Source organism: Quercus suber, unplaced genomic scaffold (assembly GCF_002906115.3).
Source record: "Quercus suber isolate HL8 unplaced genomic scaffold, Cork oak 2.0 scaffold_10, whole genome shotgun sequence".
Taxonomy (NCBI): Eukaryota; Viridiplantae; Streptophyta; class Magnoliopsida; order Fagales; family Fagaceae; genus Quercus; species Quercus suber.
Window position 1 is genome coordinate 2,296,303 of NW_027069476.1, and position 13,241 is coordinate 2,309,543.

Here is a 13,241-nt window from a genome sequence, read left to right on the forward strand (position 1 = left end):
GATATTTTTCTCTAATTAAGAAAATGTAATTATGGTTCCGTCTACTTTTGAATGGAACTTGAAATAGAGAGAGGAAGGAAACCTATGATTCCATTTTGCTCATTTTCCTGTCTTAAAAAGACATCTAAACAATTAAAGGAATGATGAACCTACTATTCTCTTTCGTTTTCCCTTATTTTCCACCACAATTCGTCTATCGAATATCGATACCGAACAATTGAGTCCAAATCTTCTGTCTCATCAATTGTGCTCCACTTCATGCTCCATCAATAAAACTTGGACAACTAGCCTGTCTCATTAAATGAGATAATTCTGACTTTAATAAGAGAGGCTAGTTGTCTCATTTAATGAGATATCTCATTTAATGAAAAATGTTAGTTGTCCAAATTTTATTGGTGGAGCATGAAGTGGAGCACAATTGATGAGACAGAAGATTTGGACTCTGAACAATTCGCTATAATTTTCACACACTTCCTTCTATCTTTGTGTTGTGGTGGGTCCAATCGAGTTGAAGTGGCATTGTGGAAATATCACATGGGAGAGGATGTTTTAAAAACTTTGTTGAAAATTTTGGTAACAGAATCGTTTCCACAATCCTAAATTCCTAAGCAGCCAGTAAATTTATATTTTGTCCTCTCATAATTGCTTTCTCTTTCTCGAACCAGGCCTTTTCACACTCACCGAAAAAAAAAAAAAAAAAGGTGGGGGGGGGGGGAAGGAAATTAAAAAAATATAAAAAGATGCTCATTTTCTCAATTAATCTGACTTTAGTGAACACAGATTTTCCATTTTGTTATTATAGAATATCATACATTTCTAATGTGAATGTACAGAAAGGACAAGACAAAGATGGATAGGACAAATAATGAAGCAAGCCAAATTTTATTGGACTCTAGAAAAAGAACGTAGACTGAGAATAAATTCCGTCGGTAAACAACTTTGTCATTCCAGATTCTCAAAAAAAAAAAAAAAAAAAAAAAAAAAAAAAAAAAACGCTGTCATTCCAATTCTCCCATTTAAATAATTAATTTTATGACAAACATGGGGCGCAGGAGTTCTCACTGCTTAGGCACAAACATTTTGTGAGCTTTTTAAAAAAAGAAAGAAAAAAAAAGAGGGTTTTCGACGTGGATTAATCACCATACCACATGACGACAATGAATAATATACTATGTATACCACCAAAGTCTTGATGAAGTTATCATTGTGGGGCACAATATATTCGTTAAAGCGCTATTGTTCAAAATTCAAACAACTCAACTCCTCCCGAATTTCATGTGAAGCAATCCGATAACTCTTACCGATTACCACCAAGCCACACCCCGGAATGGTCCGTGGACATGGGATGCCAAGAGGTGTGAATTGTCTAATTGAATCATTGGGTCAATTATAGATATATATTTTAGAAGTAAATCCATCTAAACGGTGACATGAAATTTATTAGAATTTCTTTTTCTTTTCTTTGTGTGCATTTGTTTCTCAAAAAAGACGAAGTTATTTTGGTGTTATTAGAAGCTCCTAATGATGAAATTCACCATGCCAAAACAATTCCAATTGGGTGATACTCGACCATATGGTTTGAAAGCTCTACAATAGACCTATAGGACTTTTTTAACCATCTAAAAGGAATGCGATCCAGTTTTCAGAAGAGCTATTCAGGGATGCTTCCCATAGCAAGAAGCAATGATGCTGTTTACTTACCACAGCTTACCTGCCTATAGTATCTCACTATCTCCATTGGAGACAAAATAATCACCAAACCTTCCCAGTAGAAATCCCGAGGTTCTGATAACACAGAGGCACAAGCATTAATTCATCACTCATAAGTATAAAGCAGCACAACATATATTTTTCACTACATTTTGGTATACAATGAAATTGATGCCAAACGGTAAACAAGAAGAAAGTTATGTTGTTCCGATCATAATAATCAATATTAATAGACGTGAAATAACTTGTAATTAAAAAATATAGTGTACAACGAAACTCTACTTTTTGGATGGCTACCAAAATGTGAAAAGGACCGTGCTTCAGTGGAATATTGAAGTTGTATTAACATTGGTCTATGTATACAAAACCTGGACAGCATTCACGGCATATATTTACCGAAAAGATGGAGGAAAGTTCAGTGGTCACACAGACATTTCAAGGAATAATCTTTATGGGCAAAACAAATGTATCCATATGACAGAAGTATATCATTTTAGGTAATTTTCTCATTAGTCAAAAAACTGAAAGGTCAAAGTGATTATACATTTATCCCATTATTTATCTACATCACAGTACATATAGGTGAGCTAAGTGTCAGATGTTAGGTAAAACAATTTAGTTATCTGCAGGGTGCAACCTATCATTGCCTTATGCGTCAGTCAATATGTCTTAGTTATCTTTCGGATTGAGATCCAGTGCACTGGGAGCTACTGAATCCAATGACAGAGGGAAAAAAAAATTTCACTTTTTTTTTTTGCTTCTACCATTGGATCACATACAAAATGTTTGTAAAAGGGTATTCAATGAAAAAAGAAAAAAGAAAAAAAAAATTTTAAACATTTTTCTTTTGAGATCGGATTCAATTGCATTCTGTGCAATACCTTTTATCATCCAAATGCTTGATCCCATGAGTACTTTAGAAGGGATGTAACAAAACATCCAGCATGATGTTAAAAAAATATCGTGTAGATTGTGATATGGAAGGAAATGATGTGAATAAATATTTTAAGACTTGTCATACATAGAGGATTTACAAAGCTTTTGAAGGGTACATAAAGTCACAGAAATACTGACAAAAAAAAAAAAAAAATTATTGAGAGTATATGAACACATGAAGTTTATTTTTATTTATACGAAAATAAACTATAATTTTTTGAAAATAAATCATGAAGGACTAGAAGGTGAATTCTTTTTAATTAACATGATAGCAAACTCTTTTAAGCGAGGACAAGATCAAGTAAAAGATAGTATTTAATACACGTCTCAAAGTCGCATTATCCTTGTGATCATTGTTTTCTATCATTTTGGAACACTAACATATAGTGCTTTCGGGTGAGATGAGATATTATTAATTTAAAGGTATATTCAGTACTACATTTTTAAAATTTTAAATAATGTAATAGTATGTAAACCATTATATTCAGAATATAAAATCTTAATTATGAAATATATGAAAAAAATCCCGCTTCTATTTATAGATGATAGTAACACAGGAACACAAGGATGATAGTAACAAAGAAACTTAAGATCTCCTTTAAGGCCTCATTATCTTTTAATAAACCAAGAGAGAGAGATAACATTTATGACATTGATATGGATGGGTGACGACTGATACCCAAAATTCCAACAAAATTTAGTATAGGGTGCAATATTTGATATTCTAAAACAATTTGATAAGTTCTCATCAATCATCCGACACTCAGCTCTACTTATTTGTAAAATGAGATTTCATAAACATAAGCCATGATCAAATTATATTGTCACCAACCCCAAGGTCATTAAAATCAAAATTCTACCTAAAATTGGTGGAAGGGCTTCTATGTTCGTATCTTAAAATTTAATCGAGATCATAAGATTTACAAATATTAAAATAACTAAAAGTAATGTAACAGTAAAATATTAGATTATTATATTTTTTGAATTTAAGGATAATTCTTTAAAAATACATATATTCAATTTGTTAGAAAGAATAAAGAAACAGCACACACAAGGTTCTTTAACATTTTCTCAAAAAAAAAAAAAAAAGGTTCTTTAACATAGGAGATAAAGTTTGATCTAAATTTTTCTGGGTTTTTAAATTGTATAATTGAAAATTTTAAATATCTAAATTTTGAGTTTAATAATTGAATTTTTTTTATATATAATAATTTAAATTTTTTTATTTGTCTACCCTTCAAAAAAAATTTGGGAACTCTCTCAATTTTTTTTTTTATGCCAATAAAATTAAATTTTGCTCCATAATTTGTTCTACATTCAGTGGATGAATGATGTCTTGGTTGTGTACATTGAAAGAGATGTAACTTGTAGTATTGATAATGAGACTATCATTCAACGATTTCAAAATATGAAAACTCATAGAAGACAATTGTAAACTTTATTTATTTGTGTTTTTTTATTCTTGTTGTTGTCAATATATGAATTTCTTTTTTTATTAGATTGTATAATTTATGCTTCTTAAGGAACACCAAAAGAACCCAGAAGTTTGTTTAGTGATGAATTAAAGTCTACAATAACTAGCTCCAAGGAAAAGCGCTAATCAAATTTGCACTATATCTCAAAAGAACTAATGAGGGTCAGTGGTTAATAAAAAAAAAAAAAAGGTGCATGAGGATGCCAATTGCCAAGGCCCAAGTGCACGCACTAGCAAACCAGAGAGCGTTTAGCAATTTGTGCAGACTGCAGGATAAGCGAGAATGGCATTTGGGTATGGTTTGTAGCCTATTTAGTGAGATTTGGGCTAGTTGGGCCGGCCCAGCTTTTCAGGGACAGGATACTGACAAAGAAAAGTGGTGGGGGTGGGGCGGGAAGACTTCGCAAGTCTTAATTTGGAGAATCCGCTAACTTTGTAAAAATAAAATCTTTAACTCCTTGTGGATGTGATAATGACCTATGGTTGAAATTTAAAAGTTATTAGTCGCTAATCCGTGCAATGAACAAAAAAATTATTGACTTTGAAAAAAAAAAACCCTAACAATGAGTAAATAGACATTTTGCTAAATAGTATTTTTTTTAAAATGAAGAAATATTTAACTTCTATACTTTTTCATACTTTAGAAGTGTTGTCTAACATTGAACGTTATTGAGTTGCAAGTACATAGTTACCGAAACCTATAAAGTAATTTACAATTCTTAAATTAATAAAGCAAAACTCCCAATAGTTATATATACACACACACACTCAAAACTAATATAAATTACAAATATATAAACAAAGACTATGGTATGAGGAAGACACGTCAAGTTTCAAATTTGAGTATCAATATGACTCTCTCATAGTAAAAACAATATAGAAAATTCAAAACATGGGACAATATCAAAATTATAATACCTAATTCCATTATCTTTTATGTTGAATCCAAACAAATAATTAATTGAAATTAATCCAAACAAATAATTAATAAACCAAAAATCATATCTTTTAATAGGAAAACAAAAAATCACATGAACCTAAATAAAAAGCATTTAAGGTGAAGAATTAATATCTGTTGGGGACGTTTTTGTAACAAGGGCCAAAGATGCAAGAATGGCCCAAATCTCCCCTTGAGTTCTTTAGAAGTGTTTATTGTGGAGAATCAAGCCCAAAATTCCAAATGTATTATGAACAAAAGGCTAATGGTGCTTTAACAAGAGAAAATCAAAATACTTATAACAAAAGTGCAGAAAACCATAAAAAACATAACAAGTCTGAAATTTCGACCCGCAGTCACACAGAAGAGGGAATTGAGAGAGGTTGTGAGGAAGAGAGGGAAGGTTCCCCTGTACCCATATTTCCACCCTCAAGCTTCAGAATTATAAGGTTGTTGACTGGCTGAATGGGGTTTGGCTCTGAAGTTTTAGGTATCTCCATAGAACGTGGCTCAATAGGTCTGAAACTTTGACCCGCAGTCACACAGAAGAGGAAATTGAAGGAGGTCGTGAGGAAGAGGGGGAAGGTTCCCCTATACCCATATTTCCACCCCCAAACTTCGGAATTGTGAGATTATTGACTGGCTGAATAGATTTTTGCTCTGAAGTTTCAGCTCTCTAGGGAGAACATGGTTAGTCCATTTTAAATCTGATTGGGGTCTTTTGTATTGAACTTAGGGTCCTCTAAGTGACTGGTTTTTGGTCAATAGAAGAGGCTTTAAACCATAAAGTCTCAATCAAAGAGGTTATGGTCAGATTTGCTTTAATTGGATAAGAGAGTTGGCTTGCTTTTTACATAATTTGGGAAATGGAGTGACCTAAATTCATGGGATGATGTTTCCTAGACATGGCAAGCCCTTGGAGTCTGCATTTGGTTGTTGCAACAGACAAGGCCAACTATTTAAGGTCAGCTATGTGTTTTAGGCAAAAAAAAGGTAGAGCATAAAAGTTGGGCCACAGTCACCCAGAACATAAAAGCTCTTTTGAGGTGGAAATTTTAGATACAAGACCTCCTCCATGAGCCTAAGGTGCTACTAGTGTCCCTCGTCCATTTGGTAGCATGCATGGGTTGGGCTCATGCAAAAGGTCCGAAAGGGACCAACTCATACCCTCCAAACCACACTTCCTCAATTTTCCCCTATGTCACATGGGCTTGGGCCATGCTTAAAAGAATAAATAAAATATAATCCATGAATCGAGTCCATAAGGAAGTCGAGCTTGGTTGAATCAGGCTTGTAAGAAATATGTCGCGAAAATGGGTATCAACAATATCAAACTTCAAAATTTATAGAATCCCCAAATTCTACTTCAAAACCAAACCAAATTCGATTTATATATAACATACCAAATAAAAATTTATCATTCCCTAGGCTAGAAGACATAGGTTGCAACTTTGATTTTTCTCCAAAAAATAGAGATGCTCTATCTGCCATGTACAATAAAAAAAAAAGAAAAGATTTCAACCAAAACCAAACCCATGAAAACAATCTCAATATAAATATGGATATTAACCCAATACTCAAAAGAAAATCAATTCTAAACATAACAAAAGAATAAGATAGAAAGAAAATCTTAGATATAAACAAATATATCCACATATGTTGAATTGAAATTTATGAATAATTACAATATAAAAAATTTGACATAAAATTCATTAATTAAAGAAGAAAGTTGAATTAGATTGCTTGCATTTTTTATTTATTTATTTTACGTTAGTCTCTGTTTTTTGCTTTGGTTTATATATATATATATATATTATCAGCGTTTGAGTTTGAGTTTAAGTTGGATTTATTAGAGAGATATAGTTTCACTCTTTGTTAAGTTTGGATTAAACAAAAATAATTTTGTTTAAAAAAAATGATAATGATGAATTTGAGTTTAAGTTGGACTTGTTAGAGAGATAGAGTTTCACTAATTGTTAAATTTGGACTAAACAAAAATAATTTATTTAAATAAAATGATAATTTTATTTAAATATTATTCTGACGTGGAAAATGTAAGAGTTTCAAAAGCTTTGGTTATATATATATAATATATATATATAGACTATAGCACTGTCCTTACTTTAAAAAAAAAATAGAAAAAAAAAAACCTAATCCTATTGAATCATTAAAAAAAAGTTGTCTCGAGTGTTTTTGTTTTTTTTTTTTTTTTTTGATAACCTTGAGTGTTTTTGTTTTTGGTTTGGCTAGAAAACTGTAATATTATGGGAGCTATTGTTTATTATGGAGTAAGTTGTACTCTTAAGTGGTTAAAAGATAACCAAGATGTCAACAAAGGGGTAGAATAGGTACATAGATGAATGTAAAATATATTTGATTTTTATTTCAAGTAACACCAATTTTTTTTTTTAAAGAAGAGGTTAATAGATGAGTTTGAGAAAGAGAGACTATTTACTTCACTGTCCAATAAAGTTAACAGAGGAGGGTTACTTAAAAAATAAAAAAAGTTATCTTCTGTTTTATTTTTCAGACAAAGATATTAATCAGTTTTTTGTTTAAACGGTGTTTAAACTCCATTTTTTTTTTGTTCTTGGTTTCTTGCTTGAACACAACGAAACATAACTAGGCTGCCATCTGCGGCCCATCTAAAAAGGCCCATAACTGCTACAATGCTGGTTGTAGACTTTGAAGTGCCAATATCTAAATACTCACTAATCTGTATTGTCCTTGTGAATCTCTTGATTAGCAACGTGCAAATTCATGTTTAAATTTAGGCAATTTTACACGCATAGACACACACATTGGGACGTCCACCATGTGCAATTGGCCATGGGTGGCTCACTGGACGTTTACATGACATTCGAAATGCACAACTCCATTATCATTGATGGTGACATTGCAAAATATTCTTTCTCAGTCAAAGATGAATTGGATGCCTCATGAATCTCAATTCTTTGGCATAGACCACTTCACTTGGCCATTGAATTGTTAAGAGATTCCCAAGCATTCCCAAGCATAGCCTAGGTGTGTTTTACGATCTAAGGTCCTCATATATGCTCCCGATGTGCACTTTAAGTGAACGTGAAAATGAATGTGATTGATGTCATATTAATAAATTATGGAAATAGTTGCAAGTTGTAATCTTCTTGAACTCAAAAAATATTTTTCTATTTGTAAATTTAATTGGGTTAGGAGAAAACTAAATTCTGCAACCCACGCTATTGCCAAGCCTGCTGTTAGGCTTAAAAGCTATTTTTGGTTTTAAAAAGCATGAAACCCCTAAAGTCATCTTGAATGTATGCAAGGCTATTCGCATTATTGTAGGTACCTCTGTTTGATTCAATGAAGTTTGTAGGTTATCAAAGAAAAAAAAAAAGAAAAAAAAAGAAAGAAGATGCAAGTTGCACATCAATTTGTAAGGCTCATGTAAAGTTTTCTTTTGGAGACTTGAATCCCGGCTCTTATTCCCCACACCCTACAAATACTTATACTTAAGAAGTGACTATTGCGCAGTGATTGTAATATTCCTAATATTGCGAATTATGCTCCAATAAGTTATGATACATTAAATGAGTTTTTCATATAATAAAGAGAACTGAGTTTTAAAAATTGATTAAGAAAAAGGTTGTTTAGAATGATTCAATAAGAGATTGCGATTTGTTGCAATATTGCAGTCAACTATTCATATGTTTTTTTATTATATATAAAATAAAATAAAAACTAAGTCATACATTTAGATGGTTCATACGGTCTGAAAAAGGTTGGTAATATTAGTCATTATTTCCAATTTAATATGTGCCATTAAAAAAAAAGCACATTTGATTAGAAAATGAAGTTTGATCTTTGATTTATTATTTTGGCATGAGCGAAATCTAAATAACCTAATCTGAAGAGCTTGTTCCAAAAAAAAAAAGAGTTTGATACGTATCTTGTCCTAAGTCCTGACAATAACATTAACACCTAGACTTCTATCAATACCGATTCATTGTATTGCTTCTGGAGGTGTCAAGCATCTAGTTTGACTTTCTCAAAAAGATTGAACTTTAATTTCTGTCAAGAAAAAGCTTTGGAAATTTTTCCCAGGACAATTTTTCAAAGTTCTCTGTATCATATTCAAATGTGGTCCCTTACTTAGGGAAAATGACATTTGCCCTAAATTTATAAACTTTGTAGTAAAATGTCCTTGTTTTGAAACTATTTAGCAAAATGTTCCTAAATTTGAAACTCGATTTTAACAAAATCAAGTTACAGGTTAAGTGCTAACTAGTGTGGAACACAAAGTAAAGGTTAAGTGTTTGAACACACTCACTCCAACATATTTTATTAAAAGATAGAAGTTATGCATGTGAGAGTTTGATTCACTTTTAAATGTCAGTTGGGTCTTGCCTCATGACAATTGCCTAAGTTTTTTACAGCGAGAAGGAAAGGAACTTGAAGAAATTGTTGTTCTCCTTTTAAGTTTTTGATATGCAATAATTTCATTGAAGAAAAAAAAATTAATTACAAAGCAAATTATACTTGGGTTAACATTTGAATTGAAATTTATTTTTAAGTTCTGAGTTTAACTGTAGATATTGTTCTGAATGTCACAGGTTAAGTTTAATCTTTATCTGAAAAATGGCATAAGGCCTTTCCACAAATATTTGGCTGACATATAATGTTGCTGGAGGCTTGATATTGAATTTAAACGAATCATTTCGTAGAGACAAGAAGGTGTGGGTTATTTTTTTTTTTTTTTTGTTTCTTTATATATTTCTAAGGCTGTATTTTTGCTTAATACACGGATGAAATGTTTGTATAAGAAACTAGTACTCTGCAAATTTAAATCGATTGCTTATCGATTACTACTTAAGGATAACATATGGATATTACATGCTTATTACTTGCTGATTGGGTTCTGATGTCTATCTTTTTTAGCATTTTGTAATTATCTAAATATATTTTGGTGTGATAACAGATATTTGCAGTAGCTGGAATCAGCAATGCTCTTGCATATGCAACACATACATTCTTTCAGAAGCAAGGATTCCTTTATGTTCACACTCTAATTATCACCATTAGTGATTGTGAGGGTGCTGGTGAAATGTTTCAAGTTTCAACTATGACTAGTGAAGCTGATAAGTTGGAAAAGGAATTGATCAAGAATCCTCCTCCATCAGCAGCCGATATAGAAGCTGCTAAGCTTCTTGTCAAGGAGAAAGGAGAAGTTGTTGCTCAACTGCTCATTGATATTTATCATGTTTGAGAAGGCTGATTAATGGAGTTTGGAAGTTCAATTGAATGCTTCAAATGAATATGTGCATAGGTGTGTGCATAGGTGTGTGCATGTGTGGAAGATCCTGGTGTGGTCAGCTCCGTTTTAATAATTTAATAAATTAATTGTTGTTGAATGCATTAACGTTGACATGGCTTTGTCTGAGCATTGGAATTTCAAGATAATAGGATTTTGTTCCAATGAGTTCATTTCACACCCCTTTGCTCATCTGTTTACACTGTTTTATCAGTAATTGTTACGTGTTGGGATTGCAATGCAAACTGTTATGTTAAAATGCTTTAATATGCAATAGGCTGTTAAGAAATCCATGAAAATATTATTTGAAATGTCCTTGTTTTATCTATTTGAGGTGCACATATATTCATGTAGTGTGAAATATAGTACACTGGTAAAATTAAATTTCCTGTTTTTGTAAAATGATATGAACCATGCGGAGGCATATGTGAAATTTCTGTGTCAGTGGTTACCTGATAATTGCCTTGATGATATGGAGTTTATGGCTGATATGTTAGATGAAACTTGCATTAATCGCCTAAGAATGGTATCTTCCACCCCCTTTAGCAGATTTCATATACAGAGGCTGTTGAACTTCTAGAAGAGCCTGCAAAAAGTGGCAGGAAGTTTGAGAATAAAATTGAATGGGGGATTGATTTAGCATCCGAACATGAAAGGTCTGTGACTGTCTTTTATGGGTTCCTTGTGCTTGAATAGCGGTTGCTGATGTCCTGGGTTTTCTAATTTTGCAAATACTTGACAGAGGTGGAGTTTCAGAAACCTGTCATCTTATATAATCATCCAAAAGATATCAAGACATTCTAACATGAAGGTTAATGATGACTGAAAGACAGTGGCCGCTACGGATGTCCTTGTACCAAAGGTACATTGTCTTATTCTACTTGTTTTTTGTTTGGTTTCCATGCACTTGATTCTAGTTTTAATTTTTGCAGCATCTTTGTATATGAACAAATTGATATTTGTCGTTTATTTCAGGTGGGTGAGTTAATTGGAGGAAGCCAAGGGGAGGAACATTATGAGGTTATTCAGCAGAGGTATGAGAATTGTTGTGCTTGATTTGTGACTTTATGGGGTGGGAATATCCAAGAGCTGCTAAATTTGTTTCACTACTCATTTTACCCCAAAAAATTGACATTTATTTTCCTCAATTAGATGTTGATCCATAGAAATAATGTTTCCTTGAATTAGTGAAAGCAATTTTGTTGGGATGCATTATATTCTATACAAGAGATGGGGCCTGCCTCTTGAACCATATGAGTGGTACCTTGACCTGTGGTGCTATGGAACAGTAAAGCATAGTGGTTTTGGCTTTGAACGCATGCTTCTTTTTGCCACTAGCATTGAGAATATCATATACATAATTCCTTTACCTATATATCCTGGGAGAGCAGACCTTTTGTTTATTCTGTTGCTTATAAATCTTGGTAATTTGCTTGTAGAATTAAATGAGTTATTCCTCGTGATTCTGAGGTTATCATTATGGTTGATTGATAGCAAGACAAAGCGAACGAAATTATACTAGTGAAATTGTTGTCTTCCTTGTCAGAGCCTGTACTTTCTTTGTTGCCATTTCTCAATAGTTTTGGCTATATATTTTTTGTACTGCCTTGTTCACTATATAAAGTGAGCTCCAGTAAATCCCTATATTAAATGTATTCACTGTATTTTTTTCCGTGCGTTGCAGTTGACGTTCTGCTTTTGTTAAAAGTTTTGCATGAGATAATTTTGTGGCATTTAATTCTGGCAGCTTGCTTTCCTGTGTTTGTTGAAAATTTGCATTTGCAAGATTTTATTATCTAGCCGGTTGTATGTTGGGATCCTTGAAATTTTGGTAAAGTACAAAATTTTGTGTCAATGCTATTATAATTAACCCTACTTTGTTTCAATGAAGTGAAAATAAAACCACATTTCAAAGGGGAAAAAAGATGCACAAATTCTACTAATTTAACTTCCTATACAGTATATAAGGGTTGTTTCAATTCCTCTTGAACAAGAACGGATCACTCATACATTACCTGCAGTCTGATCTACGTCTTCTCGTTCTGTTGAGCGACGAGTCAAAGAAACTACATGAGAAGCTGTTAGACGAATTGATTGGAATATTTGTTGGAACAAGCCTCGAACTGCATTGTATACTACACTAGCTGTTCGATTGAGATACTTGTAAATTTGTTGGTACCAAAGATGCAATATTTCTACAATTAGGATTGTGCATAAATTGATTATGAACAACCAGAAGAGAGAGATGATCATTGCCAAAAGTAGCTCACAAGCAATAATTCCAGAAATCAGGCAAATGCACCTGAATATGGGAAGATACTGTTTGTTGTGAGGTTGTAAATTTATCCTCATATAGGCATTGCTGTAAACGACTGTAGCCATAATAAGAAGCAAGATAATTGTGAAGTGTCTTTTGAGTGGGGAGATGCCCAAGACCTGAAAGTGTAGCCCAACAAGGGAAGCCAGTAGGGAAATGAGGAAGACAAAAGGCTTGTGGAATGCTGTGAAGGATTTGAGTTCTTCTTCACTGGTGCGCACACAACAAAATAAAATTCTTGAGTTTTTTTTTTAATTAATTTTTTTTCCCAACCATAAGCAAATCAATCTTAATGAGTGCAATACTAAGTGAAGAGGTAAACAATTCGTTAAGACATTATGTTTCCATTTTTAATTATTTGTCAAGATATTATCTTTCTATATAAATGAGAAATGTATTGTTACTTTCTTTTTGAGAAAAAGTTTCATGGCATACTATTAAGATGATGGTAAATCAGCAGCAATAACACAACATTATTTAAGTGGTTAGATGGAACAAACTCCATCCGAACTAAATCTATGGTTGAAATGGTTATGATAATTGTTCTTTATCATCATTGGTTTTTTTTTTTTTTTTT

At 32.4% G+C, this 13,241-nt stretch overlaps 1 pseudogene; it reads left to right on the plus strand.

Annotated features, from left to right (window-relative positions):
• Positions 1-9,918: 9,918 nt before the first annotated feature.
• LOC112039642 (asparagine--tRNA ligase, cytoplasmic 3-like) lies at positions 9,919-12,795 on the plus strand (annotated as a pseudogene).
• The last annotated feature ends 446 nt before the right edge of the window (positions 12,796-13,241 follow it).